Here is a 14,483-nt window from a genome sequence, read left to right on the forward strand (position 1 = left end):
TCCTGGTTCTTGGCTTTTTTTTTTCAGTCAATTGAGACCCCTTTTTAAATATGTTTGATACCTTGAGTCCTCTGTTTGTTTCCAATCTTGCTGGCATAATTTTTGCTGAGAAAAATATAAAACTTCACTGGCCTTTTACAAAATTTAAAATCTCCAGGCTCTTGCTCTGTTGCCCAGGCTGGAGTGCAGTGGCACAGCTCACTGCAGCCTCAATCTCCCAGGCTCAAGTGATTCTCCCACCTCAGCCTCCCAAATAGCTCGGACTACAGGAGCACACCACCACACCCAGCTAATGTTTTTCTTTTCTTTTTTTATGTAGAGACAGGGTCTTGCTATTTTGCCCAGGCTGGTCTCAAACTCCTGGCTCAAGTGAACCTACCACCTCCGCCTCCCAAACAGTTAGGCTTACAAGCATGAGCCACTGTTCCTGGCTAAACTTGTTCTATTTCTTTCCACTCTGCTCTTCCTTCCTTTTGCTATTTTGATACCACAGGAAGAAATCTAAAGGAGACTTCTAACGACTCAGACCCCTCAAGGAACGCAGAAAAAACACACCATTCACTCCCTTTTTGGGGTATTCTGTCTTCTCGTGGAGTCTGAAAAGTCATGGACAGGTTCCTCTCAGGTCTAAAACTCTGCTCTCTTCCATACTGCATTACTTGTTGGCTTTTGAGAGTACCAGAGATTACTTTGTACTGTGAAAGAGACCTTTGTGTATGTTATGGCTGGTAAGTCACTGACAAGAGCTACAGTATTGGAGGTGACTAACAGCAGTTGTTTATGGTGAATGGTTATTACTATACGCAGCTACTCATTTTATTTTATTTTTTAAACATTTAGGTAAGAAAGGTGTGGCTTAATGTCTTTGTAGTGAGGTGCGCTGTAGAGGTTTGTGTGGCCTGGTATCATGGCATTTTGCTCTTTGTGGAGACCCAAGATTCACCGTAAAAGTGGTTTCCTTGATTTTTAAAGATCCAGATGCACTGCCCTGCAAATCTGCCTGGTTTTTAGACACTTAATATCAGGCCCTGAGGCAGTCCTCACTGGGACAACAGGTGGTGCACCTGTAGTCCCAGGGAGGCTGAGGTGGGAGGATCACTTGGGTCCAGGAGCTCAAGACCAGCCCGGGTAACATAATGAAAGCCTGCTTTAAAAAAAAAGAAAGAAAGAAAGAAAGAAATTTTTAAAATATATATCTATTAGGCCCTGGAAACTGCAAATTCTTTCCTGGTCCCATTCATGAAAGGGCTCCACTTTGAAGTCAGTAATCTAATCAAGAAACGAACTAAGTATCTAACAAGATTATAGTCTCCAAAATACAACTTTCTAGCACTTAGCTGGCTACTTTGAAACTCTATGTAAAATAAATTTACTTCTATAAAGGAAATCTCCATTTGTAAGGACATCCCCCTATACCCAAGCAACTAGAAATTTTTACAATGGGAAAGACACTGGCTTAAAGTTGACATAACAAACCTTACCTATGTTTAAAGATACTTTTCCTGGCAATCTTATCTTGACTGATTCTTTTTGTTTCAGCAAATAATGGTATATAGATATAAGTTCTATGCCTCTAGGGGTATCAATTTTCACCTAAGAGTAATGTTTGCAATTTAGGGTTACCTAGCTAAACAACTGTTTAGGGCAATGGAATAAGTAATCAAGGAACTGGTAGTCTAAACAGGGAGAGATTATCTGCAAACTGGCAAATGAAGAATCTTATAAAGCTATAAGATCTGTTTCTGTCACTGTGTCTGTATGTCTCTATGTTTATGTGTCATGTGTATGTGATATTTCACTACCAAAATACATGAAAACATTCTAATGAATTTGTCAGAGGCGTTTAAACCAGAGCAACTCCATCTTGAATAGGAGCTAGGTAAAATAAGGTTGCTGGGCTGCATTCCCAGTAAGTTAAGGGATTCTTAGTCATGGCGTGAAAAAGAAGTTTGGCACGAGATACAGGTCATGAAAACCTTGCTGGTAAAACAGGTTGCTGTAAAGAAGCTGGCCAAAAGCCACCAAGATGGTGATGAGAGTGACCTCTGGTGGTCCTCACTGCTACACTCCCACCAGCGCCAAGACAGTTTACAAATGCCATGGCAATGTCAGGAAATTACCCTATATGGTCTAAAAAGGGGAGGCATAAATAATCCACCCCTTGTTTAGCATATAATCAACAAATAGCCATAAAAATGGGCAACCAGCAGCCCTCAGGGCTGCTCTGCCTATGGATTAGACATTCTTTTATTTGTTTACTTTCTTAATAAACTTGTTTTCACTTTATGGACTCGCCTCAAATTCTTTATTGCGTGAGATCCAAGAACCCTCTCTTCGGGTCTGGATCAGGACCCCTTTCCGGTAACAAAATGGCTTTAAAGGTAAGCACTTAAATCAAGTATTTTATCAGAAATATAGAAAGTAACTCAAATGCCTTTTAGTTCACATTACAAAAATAAGACTACTTTGTTGGTTTAATGAAAATGGCTGTTTCTTCTGATCAGCAAAATATGCATGTATGTAACGTCAGGGTTTCTTTCACAAGCTGTGGAAACTATTAACAAAGAAATAACTTAAGGCCAGGCATGGTAGCTAACATCCATAAGGCCAGGAGCTCAAGACCAGCCTGAGCAACTGGCAAGATCCTGTCTCTACAAAAATGAAAAATTAAAAAAAAATTAGCAGGGCATGGTGGTGCACTACTGTAGGCCTGGAGTGAGCCATAATAGCACCACTCTACTCCAGCCTAGGTGACTGGGCAAGACCCTGTCTTAAAGACAAACACAAAAAAATAAGTAACTTGGGATGACGGCCAGCTTTGTTTAATGATCTATACAAGTCTAACTTTTAAAAATGAATAAATTAAATGAATATAAATGGTATAAAAGTGTATAAGCAAGTTTTTCATAATTTTAAGAATCTTTTTCAGAAACTTAAAATCATGTTATGCTAAATTAAGTAACAGATAATTATAAAATGTCTGAGTCATTTACATGGTATAGAAAAGCTAAATATATTTAGATCTGTTAACAAACAGATTGAGAAGGTTATCTTTCTAGAAATTATGAAATGGTTCTATCTACAAATACTGGTATAAAACTGTTCAAAATTACCTTACTTCCTAGGTTCTTCACTGGAAATTAGGGTTACTAAGAGTTAAAGTTACAGTCAATATATACAATTACAACTACTGAACACAAGAGAAACAATTCTAAATACAGTGCATATAAAGAAAGTAAGATGTGAAGAAAGTTGACAATAGAGATCACTTTTCTTTACATGGTAACTTTGTGTGGACAAAATAAGGAGGAAAGAAATGTAAATTAAATAAGGAGGGCCAGGTATAGCGGTTCACGCCTGTAATTCCAGCACTTTGGGAGGCTGAAGTGGGTGGATTGCTTGAGTACAGGAGTTCAAGAACAACCTGGGCAACATGGCAAAACCCCATCTCTACAAAAAATACAAAAAATCATCTGGGTGTGGTGGTGTGTGCCTGTAGTCCCAGCTATTCAGGAGGCTAAAGTGAGAGGATCATCAAAGCCCGGGAGGATGAGGCTGCAGTAAGCTGTGATCACACCACTGCACTTCAAGTTGTGTGACAGGGTGAGACCCTGTCAGTCAATCAATCAATCAAATCAATCAATGATAGGAAAGAAGGAAATGTAAATTTCTGTCTTAAGGTAGAATGCCAATATCAGAAAGTCAGTACAGGACAAAACTAAAGATTTAAACAGGTTGTAGAATGTCTACGGAAAAAAATAAATGAATGAATGAATGATAATGGGGAAATAAATGTATAATAAATTTCTGTCCTAAGGTAGAATGCCAATATCAAAAAGGAAGTATAGGACAAAACTGAAGGTTTGAACAGGTTGTATTAGGTTGGTGCAAAAGTAATGGCAAAAACTGCAATTACTTTTGCACCAACCTAATAGAAGTTTTGTGGAACATGAATCTTATGAATTTTGTGAGTGATCAAGTTGGCTAAAATTAGAAGGGGATTATTTCACTTTTTAAAAAACTGAGCATCAAAATCAAAATTGAGCATTAATATCAAAAGCACACTGATGCAAGGCCAGACTCAAAATAATGGGTTTTGGGGGCCACTGATCTGCTCTTTAATAGATTAAAAAAGGGTTATGGGAATCTTGTGTGTTCAAAGCTGATTGAGATTAGATGGATTTGTTTATTAAAGTTAGCTTTAGCATTAACAACATACTGATGCAAAGGTAGAATATGGTTCTCTCTTTTAAACAATATTTTCATATACTAAGAGATAATAAAAGACTTGTTCACCTTTTGAGTAATCTACAAAAATAAAAAGAGAAAAAGATGTGTTGGTCTTGTGCTGTCTTTATTAGGTCTTTTGATTGTTTGGGAAACCAAGTCTCCTTTCTATTCAAGAGTAAAGGTCTTTGCTTTCAATTATCACCTTGACTTAATTAATGACTATTATTTATTGTGTCTTGTGATCCTGTTTTGATTAAGTGTTTTCAACCTGCATTATTTGACATGCTTTCCAAAACTAAATTTCAAATTCTAACATTAAGCCTTTTCCAAAAGGAACCCCTGGAAGTCCAACAGATACGTATTAAGCTTATATGTTAAAATCATATTGTTATAGTAGGTAGCTAGTCACGCATAAGCAGGGCAGGAGGGGGCCTACCACCACACACACACACCAGGAACGTCAGGTTACCTTTGCAGAATAACACACCCAACAACTACAAAATAAACTTTACATTTAAAATGCTTATGAAACTGCCTTTCCAAAAATTGTAACTGAGAAAATTATGATGGTGAAAGAGATCTGACCTAACTGACTCCATCTTGCTTCTAATCTCCAATTGTCCTTGTTCATTCCTGGGTGTAGGCCAAACTAACTTTGGGAGGAACTTAGCTTACAGTTTAACTTTGAAACAAAGATAACAGCCCTTTGCTGAAATAAACCCCCTTCTTGCTTGGGGACTATACTGCCATTGCAGGACTAACAAATTAGCCACAAGATTAGAAATTATGATTTAGGAGTCATGCAGCTGGAGGCTGCAAGATTCTGAACTTCCCCGAATTGCTCCAGGGGATAACATCGCGATTGTAAAACCTAAGATCAGTGCTTCTGATATTTTGCAGACCCTGCACTCAATGGATCAGGCACACCACTTAGATCTATAAACTAACTCATCTAGTCTTTGTAGTGCCCACCCAGGAAACAACACAGCACAAGAGGACAGCTTCAACTCCCCATGATTTCATCTCTGACCTGACCAATCAGTGATCCCCACTTTCCAATCCCCCACCTGACAAATTATCCTTAAAAACCCTGATCCCTGAGTTTTCAGGGAGACTGATAATAAAACTCCAGTCTCCTGTACAGCTAGTGCTGTGTGAATGAAACTCTTTCTCTATTGCAATTCCCTTGCCTTGATAAATTGGCTCAGTCTAGGCAGCGAGCAAGAAGAACCCATTGGGTGATTACATCTGCACTTCATTGAATGTGAATCATGCCTCAAAAAAGTTGAGATGAACCTGGTGATTATGTACAAAAATGCAAGCATTTTAAACATTTATTAATGACTCCTACTTATTACGTTGGTGCAAAAGTAATTGCAGTTTTTGCTATAAAAAATGGCAAAAACTGGCCAGGTGCGGTGGCTCACACCTGTACTCCTAGCACTTTGGGAGGCCGAGGCAGGTGGATCACGAAGTCAGGAGATCACGACCATCCTGGCTAACAGGGTGAAACCATGTCTCTACTAAAAATACAAAAAATTAGCCAGGCATAGTGGCAGGCGCCTGTAGTCCCAGCTACTTGGGAGGCTGAGGCAGGAGAATGGCGTGATCTCCCGGGAGGCGGAGCTTGCAGTGAGCCGAGATTGTGCCACTGCACTCCAGCCTGGGCAACACAGCGAGACTCCGTCTCAAAAAAAAAAAAAAGGCAAAAACCACAATTACTTCTGCACCAACTTAGTCAATAATAAAAGGCTAAAGTTTCTCAAAGCACCAATTTTGTGTTAATTAAGCAAAAAAAAATTTGTTATAGTATCCTCCTTACAGTAGACTTTTTCTACTATTTCCTATGCAAATATGATAAAATGATTTTTAAATAAATTCTAAGTATATCCCCAAGATAAAATCAAAGTAAAAAAAAAAACATAGAAGATGAAGTTTAAACTCAAAACCACCATAATCTACCTTTCTAGCCATCTTTGGACATTCTCTACTTTGCATTATACAGTAAACAAAATTTAATATTTGCTATCGCTTTTCACCCTATCATCCCCGCCCACAGCTACTGCTTATCTCCATGACTTTGGATGTCTTCTTCCCTTTGCCTGAAAACATGAAATTACTTGTTTAATTGTCTCATTACCCTATTGCAATATTCGTTCCTAGAAGACAATGTAATTAGCTTATATTCATTTTTGTACCTCCTGTGCCAATATAGTACCTAGTACATACACAAAGCCCAACTGGTGTCAATTGACTATTATTGGAATTGAAAATTACACCTAGGTCAGGAATTTCTAACATTTCCAGTTCTAGGGAAATCTCACAAGGTTAAAAATGTTTCTGGGAGCTTCTAACAGGTTTTTTTTTTTTTTTTTTTTTTGGAGGAGGGGGAAGGACTATTGCAGTAATAGGGTTTTTTAATAAACTAAGGCATAAAAGGAGGGAAAAAGAGAAATAGAAGCCCCATATCCCTGAAATTACTGACACAGCTTACCCTACCCTTCCTAGATGACTCAACTCTTGCCCCATAAAGTCTACTCCCCACATAGCAGTATCCTTAAAGCACTTCAATGAATTAAATGAGTTGTTTTGTGGTAAAGTGCTTAAGACAGTACAGAATCGTCACTACAAATTATTTATAAAACAAAAATCGGCCAGGCGTGGTGGCTTATACCTGTAATCCCAACACTTTGGGAGGCCGAGATGGGTGGATCACCTGAGATCAGGAGTTAGAAACCAGCCTGGCCAACATGGTGAAACCCCATCTCTACTAAAAATACAGAAAAATTAGCCAGGTGTGGTAGCGGGCGCCTGTAATCCCAGCTACTTGGGAGGCTGAGGCGGGAGAATCGCTTGAACCCGGGAGGCAGAGGTTGCAGTGTGCTGAGACTGCGCCACTGCACTCCAGCCTGGGCAACAAGAACAAAACTCCGTCTCAAAAAAAAAAAAAAATCATTGAATCCTCACAACTCTATAAGTAGATTCTAATAATACTCTCATATTATAGCTGAGGAAACTGGGGCAGATAGAAGTGAGGTGACTTGCACAAGGTCACACAGTTAGTGAGTGATAGAGTAAGGATTTGAACTCAAGCATTCTGGCACTTTTTCTTTTTTGAGACTGGGTCTCGCTGTATCGCCCAGGCTGGAATGCAGTGGTACGATCTCAGGTCACTGCCACCTTCACCTCCTAGGTTCAAGCAATTCTCCTGCCTCAGCCTCCCAAGTAGCTAGGACTACAACAACCTCGAACTCCTGGGCTCAAGCAATTCTTCCACTTCAGCCTCCCAAGTAGCTAGGACTACAAGCATGCACCACCAAACACAGCTAATGTTTTGTTTTGTTTTGCTTTGTTTTGTTTTGTTTTGTTGGCAGAGATGGGAGTCTTGCTATGTTGCCCAGGCTGGTCTTGAACTTCTGGCCTCAAGCAGTCCTCCTCCTTGATCTCCCAAAGTGCTCGGATTACAGGCAAGAGCCACAGTGCCTGGCTTGAACTGCAAAATTCTTAAAAATGGGGATCATTTCTTATTCTTTATTCTAGTGTCCATGATTCCTAATCATAGTGTAGGCACATAATAAATGCTAAATAAATTTTAAAAAATAGTTTTACTTTACTTTTCAGTCTTCTGAAACCAGCAGTTCTGACCCTATCATCTAAGTATAGTTTGGCTATTTTTCCCTCAATAAATAATTGTGTACTTATCACATGTAATCATTGACCACTTTTCTGGCTAGTCACATGGCTTCGCAAAATGTTTCTGCAGTTGAACATCTATCGGCTTGCCTTTCTATTTCCCCAAAGTAATTCCTAGATATTTTACTGTACAGTTTTTCTTTAGTATTGTTTTGAAAAGATCTTAATACTGATCCTTGAAGCAATCTTTAGAGAATTGTTCCATTTACCTGACTCTCTCCAAGAGGTGTTCCATCTACTCCTTCTCCTTGTTTCTGATATCTTAGCCAGTTTCCTATCCATCATAATACAATGTGTCCATCCTCATTCTCTCTTTCTCAAATTGTATTTAGTGAAGAACCATGTTTACCACTTTTTGAAAGCTGAAACAGATCATGTTACTGCTTCTCTTTATTTAAAACATCCCATTATGGCAGGCACAGTGGCTCATGCCTGGAATCGCAGCACTATGGGAGGCTGAGGTGGAGGATCACTTGAGCCCAGGAGTCCAAGGCATGACTGGGCAACATAGTGAGATCTCGTCTCTACAAATAATTAAAAAAAAAAAAAATTAGTCAAGTGTGGTGGTGCATGTCTGTAGTCCCAGCTACTCAGGAAGCTGAGGCAGGAGGATCACCTGAGCCCAAGAGGTCGAGGCTGCAGTGAACGGTCATAGTGCCACTGCACTCCAGACTGGGGGACAGAGCAAGACCCTGTCTCAAAAATAAATAAGTACGTTGGGTGTGGTGGCTCACGCCTGTAATCCCAGCACTTTAGGAGGCCGAGGTGGGTGAATAACTTGAGCTCAGGAGTTGGAGACCAGCCTGGGCAACATGGTGAAACCCCGTCTCTATGAAAAATATGGCTAATAAAAACATTAATCAGGTGTGGTGACACACACCTGTAGTCCCAGCTACTTGAGGGGCTGAGACAAGAGGATCACTTGTACTCAGGAGGTCAAGGCTGCAGTGAGCCAAGATCGTGCCACTGCACTCCAGCCTCGGTGACAAAGTAAGACCCTATGTCATAAATAAATAAATATAAAAACATTCCATTATATTATTATGATATCTATCAGTTTGCTCAGTCATTTAATGAACATTTACTGACCACTATGTGTCATGCACTAGACAAAGCATTAAAAAAACATTAAAGACACACGCATGCGTGTGTTCACTGCAGCACTATCCATAACAGCAAAGACATCGAATCAACCTAAATGCCCATCAATGGTAGACTGGACAAAGAAAATGTGGTGCATATACACCATGGAATACTTTGCAGCCATGAAAAAGAACAAGATCATGTCCTTCGCAGGAACGTGGATGCAGCTGGAGGCCATTATCCTTAGCAAACTAACAAAGGAAGAGAAAACCAAATACCACATGTTCTCACTTATAAGTGGGAGCTAAATAATAACACATAGACACATAGAGGAGAACAGACACTGGGGCCTACTTAGGGTGGAGATTGAGAGGAAAGAATCAGGAAAAATAACTAATGGGTACTAGGCTTAATACCTGGGTGACGAAAAAATCTGTAGAACAAACCCACATGACACTGTTTACCTATATAACAAACCTATACATGTACTCCTGAACCTAAAATAATAGTTAAATGAAAGAAAATAAGAAATAAAATATACGTTCTTTGACTCAGAAGAGCTCAAAGTGAAGTAGAAGGAGGAGACATAAGTGAGAAAGCATATAGAAAAAAAAAGTTATTTATAGTGATTCAGGGCTTGGAATTTTAAGTCACACAGACCTGGATCGAAATCTTCACTTAAAGAGCTGTATAATGCAGAAGTCAAGGCGTCCTCATTTCTGAAATGGGGATAATAACCATTTCATCTCTTCCTTTTTACAAGGGGACAAGATATAGTGCTTAGCTTGGCAATACATGGGAATACATTACAGGCAATCTGTAAATGATGTATAATATAGACAATAAGAGAACATCTATCCTAGGTAAAGCCTGCTTCCTGGAGGAGCTAACTGTTGAACTGAGTCCTAATCAATGGCTAGGAAGTAGAAAGAATCCAGATAGAACTTTAGAGAAAGATTAAGTTTCCATACTAACACTAAAGACTCCATAATCTGATCTCCACCTACTCAGGTTACTACTCAGCTACCTCTTCTCTCTTGAATCTCCTAAAGGAAACTTTCCTTCTGTCCAGGCTGGTTTACTCACTAACCTCAGAATATGCTCTGCTTATTTTCTTCTCTCTATTATTGCTTAGGCCATACTCATCCCTGACTCTGGCCCTAGCCTAAAGCCTGTCCATTCCAGAAGACCCACAAGTTCCACCTTCTTTTAATTGACCATTTTAATGGTTCTCAGCAGTGTCTGCATTCTTGAACTTTCCCAACACAGGGTCAGATTACCATGCTCCTTTCCGCACTTCCTTTGCCCTCCCACTAACTACCTGCTCATCATTTTCCTTAACTATCTGCACCTTTGCAGTGAGATTTAATTTTTCATATGTGAACATCATATCTCTATTGGATTGTAAACTCCATGAAGGCGAGACTTTGTGTAAGCAAGAGAAAATAGGGCAAGGATATAGCATTCAGTCTCACATCTATTTGATATGTGAAGAAAGGAATAGATCAGAAAACTGCTAGCAACAGTTTCAGTTAGCATGAAACCCAAAGCCTATGACAGGTCTACAAGGGCTTAAATGATAGAACTTAATAGGGCATCTTGATTTTAGGTACTCACCTTGATATGCCCTCAGCTCTATCAAGAGCAAGCAATAAAAACTTTCCACTGTAGGTTGTATTAGTCATTTAAGATGCCTCAAATGCTTCTGGGAATAAGGCATGATATAATAAAATAAAGGTCAGGGGAAAGGTTGGCAGTCAACTTCTTAAACATGGCTACTGCAGTGGAAAGTAGTATATGGTATAGCAGAATTAACACACCTGGGTTAAAAATCCTTTGAAATTTACTGGCATTAGAAACTGGGCAAGTCCTTAACCTCTCTAAGGCAATTTCCCAATCTAATAATGTGGATTAAATATTTATTACTCAGGGTTGCTGTGAAGATTAAATGAGTATGTACGTATGTATAGTATATATACAGTATATATATGTATGTATAGTATATATACAGTATATATGTATGTATAGTATATGTACAGTATATATGTATGTATAGTATATATACAGTATATATGTATGTATAGTATATATACAGTATATATGTATGTATAGTATATATACAGTATATATATGTATATATAGTAACTAGCACACTACCAGAAAGACAATACCTCCTTTAGTATTCATTATTAAAACACTGCCATCAACCCATCATCTTTTCCAAGGCCTTTAAAGAAAGTAAGAAAATAAATATTCTCTTCCCTCTTTAAAGATGGCATATCAGGAGTAACTTGCTGAAACCCATTGAGGACTCGGACCTAAAAACAAGATTCCTAATCATAGTACTCAATGTACAGTAAGGTTGTCTTTATGGCCAATCTCTTACCTGTTGCAGTGCAAAAAAACATATTAAACAGTCTTGTCACACTTTTTAGAGTAACTGAGTTTTGAGACTCATTAAGAGACTTTCAATTTGATAAAGAAAAAGTGAGAGCCTTAGACACTATAATCAAGCTGGACTCCTATAGAAAAAAACAACATTCCACTAAAGATAAAAGGTAAACTGTTCAACCCTTGAAGACATTTGAGATTGTAGCCACTGCCTTTGAAATTCTTCAGCTCATACTATTAGTCTAAAATGGCAGGAAATAAAAACAAAACGAAGTTCCAAATGGTAGGAATCATAAAATAACATGTGGAATGAGCCAAAGAATGATGAACTCTTAGAGATGGAAGAGACCTCTGAAGTCATCTAGCCCAAGTCCCTCCTTACAGTTGAGAAAGCAGACAACAGGAGAGATTCCATGCTATTAGGTTGGTGCAAAAGTAATTGCAGTTCTGCCATTGAAAGTAGTGGTACTTATGGCTGGGCGGGGTTGCTCATGCCTGTAATCCCAAAACTTTGGGAGGCCAAGGCAGGTGGATCACTTGAGGTCAGGAGTTTAAGACCAGCCTGGTCAACGTGGTGAAACCCTGTCTCTACTAAAAATACAAAAATTACCCGGGCATGGTGGCAAATGCCTGTAATCCCAGCTACACAGGAGGCTGAGGCAGGTGAATTGCTTGAACCTGGGAGGCAGAGGTTGCAGTGAGACAAGATCGTGCCACTGCACTCCACCCTGGTGACAGAGTGAGACGCGTCTCAAAAAAAAGAACAAAAGAAAGTAATTGTACTTTTGCACCAACCTAATACATGTCAAGCTTCTTTTGCCTCTTCACTCTGTTGTCATAATTTCCCCAAGATTTCATTACTTCCCTTGCAGTAAGCAGATCAGTCAGGAACAGGTTCGACTGCCTTATAATATGGGCCCAAACACTGGAAATATCCACAATTCTTGTCCCTGACAGAACACAAAGGGGCAATGGTACACATGTTCTCGGATCTGATTAAACATCAGGTTCCTGAGTACACAGCTATACAAACACAAAGAGTGGGCAATGCTGTCTACAAAAGAAATGCATACTTAGAGGATTTTCATATTTCTTCCATAGATAGAAAGATCCTTATGGGACTATCAAAATTATGTGGAAGTTTCTAGTGGTGATTAGTTTCTAGTGGTATTTTGTTTCTAGTGGTATTTTGAGACACAGTCTCCTCCCTATATATCTTCGTGATGATACCATGAAGAAAAGCTGAATTAGACCCTGAGAAGAAGAGTATCACATACTAGGAAACCAGTTCTGGTAAGTGATTAACATGAACTTGAAACCTTTCTTTGTTAACTGAACCAACCAAATTTCAAATGACTGTTTTCACCCAAGTTCATTCCTAAACTTGAGGCTTTACTCTCCCAGTAAGTTCACTGACTTATATAATACATGGAAATGCTTATGAAAATTTAGGAAGCCACTGAGTGAATAAATACATTCATTTGTAATAAATATGTGATACAGAAATCAAACCATTTTTGGGTGAAATATATTAGCTAGATATAATTATTCCCTTTAATTAGTCCTTGAAGCTTGTCCGAATGCCAATGTTTTGGGAAAATACTAACACTAGGAAATTTATGACTGCAAATGCCAAAAAAGATGAAGTGATATTATATTGAATTTTAAAAAGATTTCATGTTTAGAACAAGAGATAATATCAGGGTCCTGCTCTGCTTTAGACAGGAGATCTGAAAATACTGTGGATGCCAGAGCAAAAGGACTATGTCAAAGTACATTAAATTCTTAAACAAAAGGCAAGAATCAAATCTCAAACATCTCAAGAGGTAGTAAAATAACTGAAGATATTTAGGATAAAGAAGAAAGAGGCAAAACAGGAGCAGAACAACTAGAGCCTTTAAATAAATACTTGCGCAGCAATCAGAAAAGGAACTAGCATTGTTTTAATTGGTCCTAAGAGAACAAGTTATCAATGGATGAAAAGTACAAAAAAACAGACTTTGATTGAAAAGTAACTTTCTACGTTAGCCTCAAAAGTCAATAAATATTAACAGTGAGTGAAGTATAAATTTATATACAATAGCAAAAAAATGAATCCAAGAAACTTGGGCATACCAAATGAGCCTTTGACAAAAGTTTAGGCGCACATATGGAGCATGACACTAATCCATTAAGATTAGTGATAGGCCAGGCATGGTGGCTCATGACTGTAATCCCAGCACTTTGGAAGGCCAAGGCAGGAGGACTGCCTGAGTTCAGGCGTTCAAGACCAGCCTGGGCAACAAAGTGAGACCTCGTCTCTAAAAAAAAAAAAAATATTAAGAATGGTATTAGTGATGAGTTATATTCCAATAAGTAAAACCAACTTCCAATTTTTAATAATAGAAAGGAAGGCAGGGCACAGTGGCTCACACCTGTAATCCCAGCACTTTCGGAGGCAGAGGTGGGTGGATCATTTAAACTCAGGAGTTTAAATGAGACCAGCCTGGGCAACGTAATGAAACATCGTCTCTACCAAAAATACAAAAAAATTAGCCGGGCGTGGCAGTGCACACCCATGGTATCGGTTACTCAGGAGGCTGAGGTGGGAGGATTGCTTGAGCCTAAGAGGGAGAGGCTGCAGTGGGCTGAGATCGTGCCGCTGCACGCTAGCCTGGGCAACAGAGTGAGACCCTGTCTCAAAAAATAAAAAAGAAAAGAAAAGAAGACACAAAGTATGGATAATTCTGAAAGTTATATTTTATAAAGAATAATCTATCCATGATGATTAAGCTACTGCAGAACTGCAGATGAGAAAAGGTGATGGACTGTCCTAGGTAGTGGCAAGGGAAACAGGAGTGAAAGAATTTCAGGAACATTTCAGAGATGGAGCTCAGAGTACTTGATGATTTATTAGAGACTCTTGGAATACAGTATTAGTAGGATTTACTGTGTCAGTTTAGCTATTTATCCATTAACGGTAACAATAGTAGGAAACACATACTGTTTACCATAGGTCAAGCAATGTTGTAAACATTTTACATGGATTAACTCATTTCATTCTCACAACACTATGAGGTATATTTATAACCATCCCCATTTTAGAG

The 14,483-nt window shown here is 38.8% G+C and overlaps 1 protein-coding gene across 3 annotated transcripts in view; it reads right to left on the reverse strand.

Moving 5' to 3' along the window:
- Positions 1-14,483, reverse strand: part of SYNJ2BP (synaptojanin 2 binding protein) — a 50,497-nt gene that overhangs the window by 34,904 nt on the left and 1,110 nt on the right. The gene's annotated exons all lie outside the window — the stretch shown is intronic.

This window comes from Pan troglodytes, chromosome 15 (assembly GCF_028858775.2).
Source record: "Pan troglodytes isolate AG18354 chromosome 15, NHGRI_mPanTro3-v2.0_pri, whole genome shotgun sequence".
In the NCBI taxonomy this organism is placed as follows: domain Eukaryota; kingdom Metazoa; phylum Chordata; class Mammalia; order Primates; family Hominidae; genus Pan; species Pan troglodytes.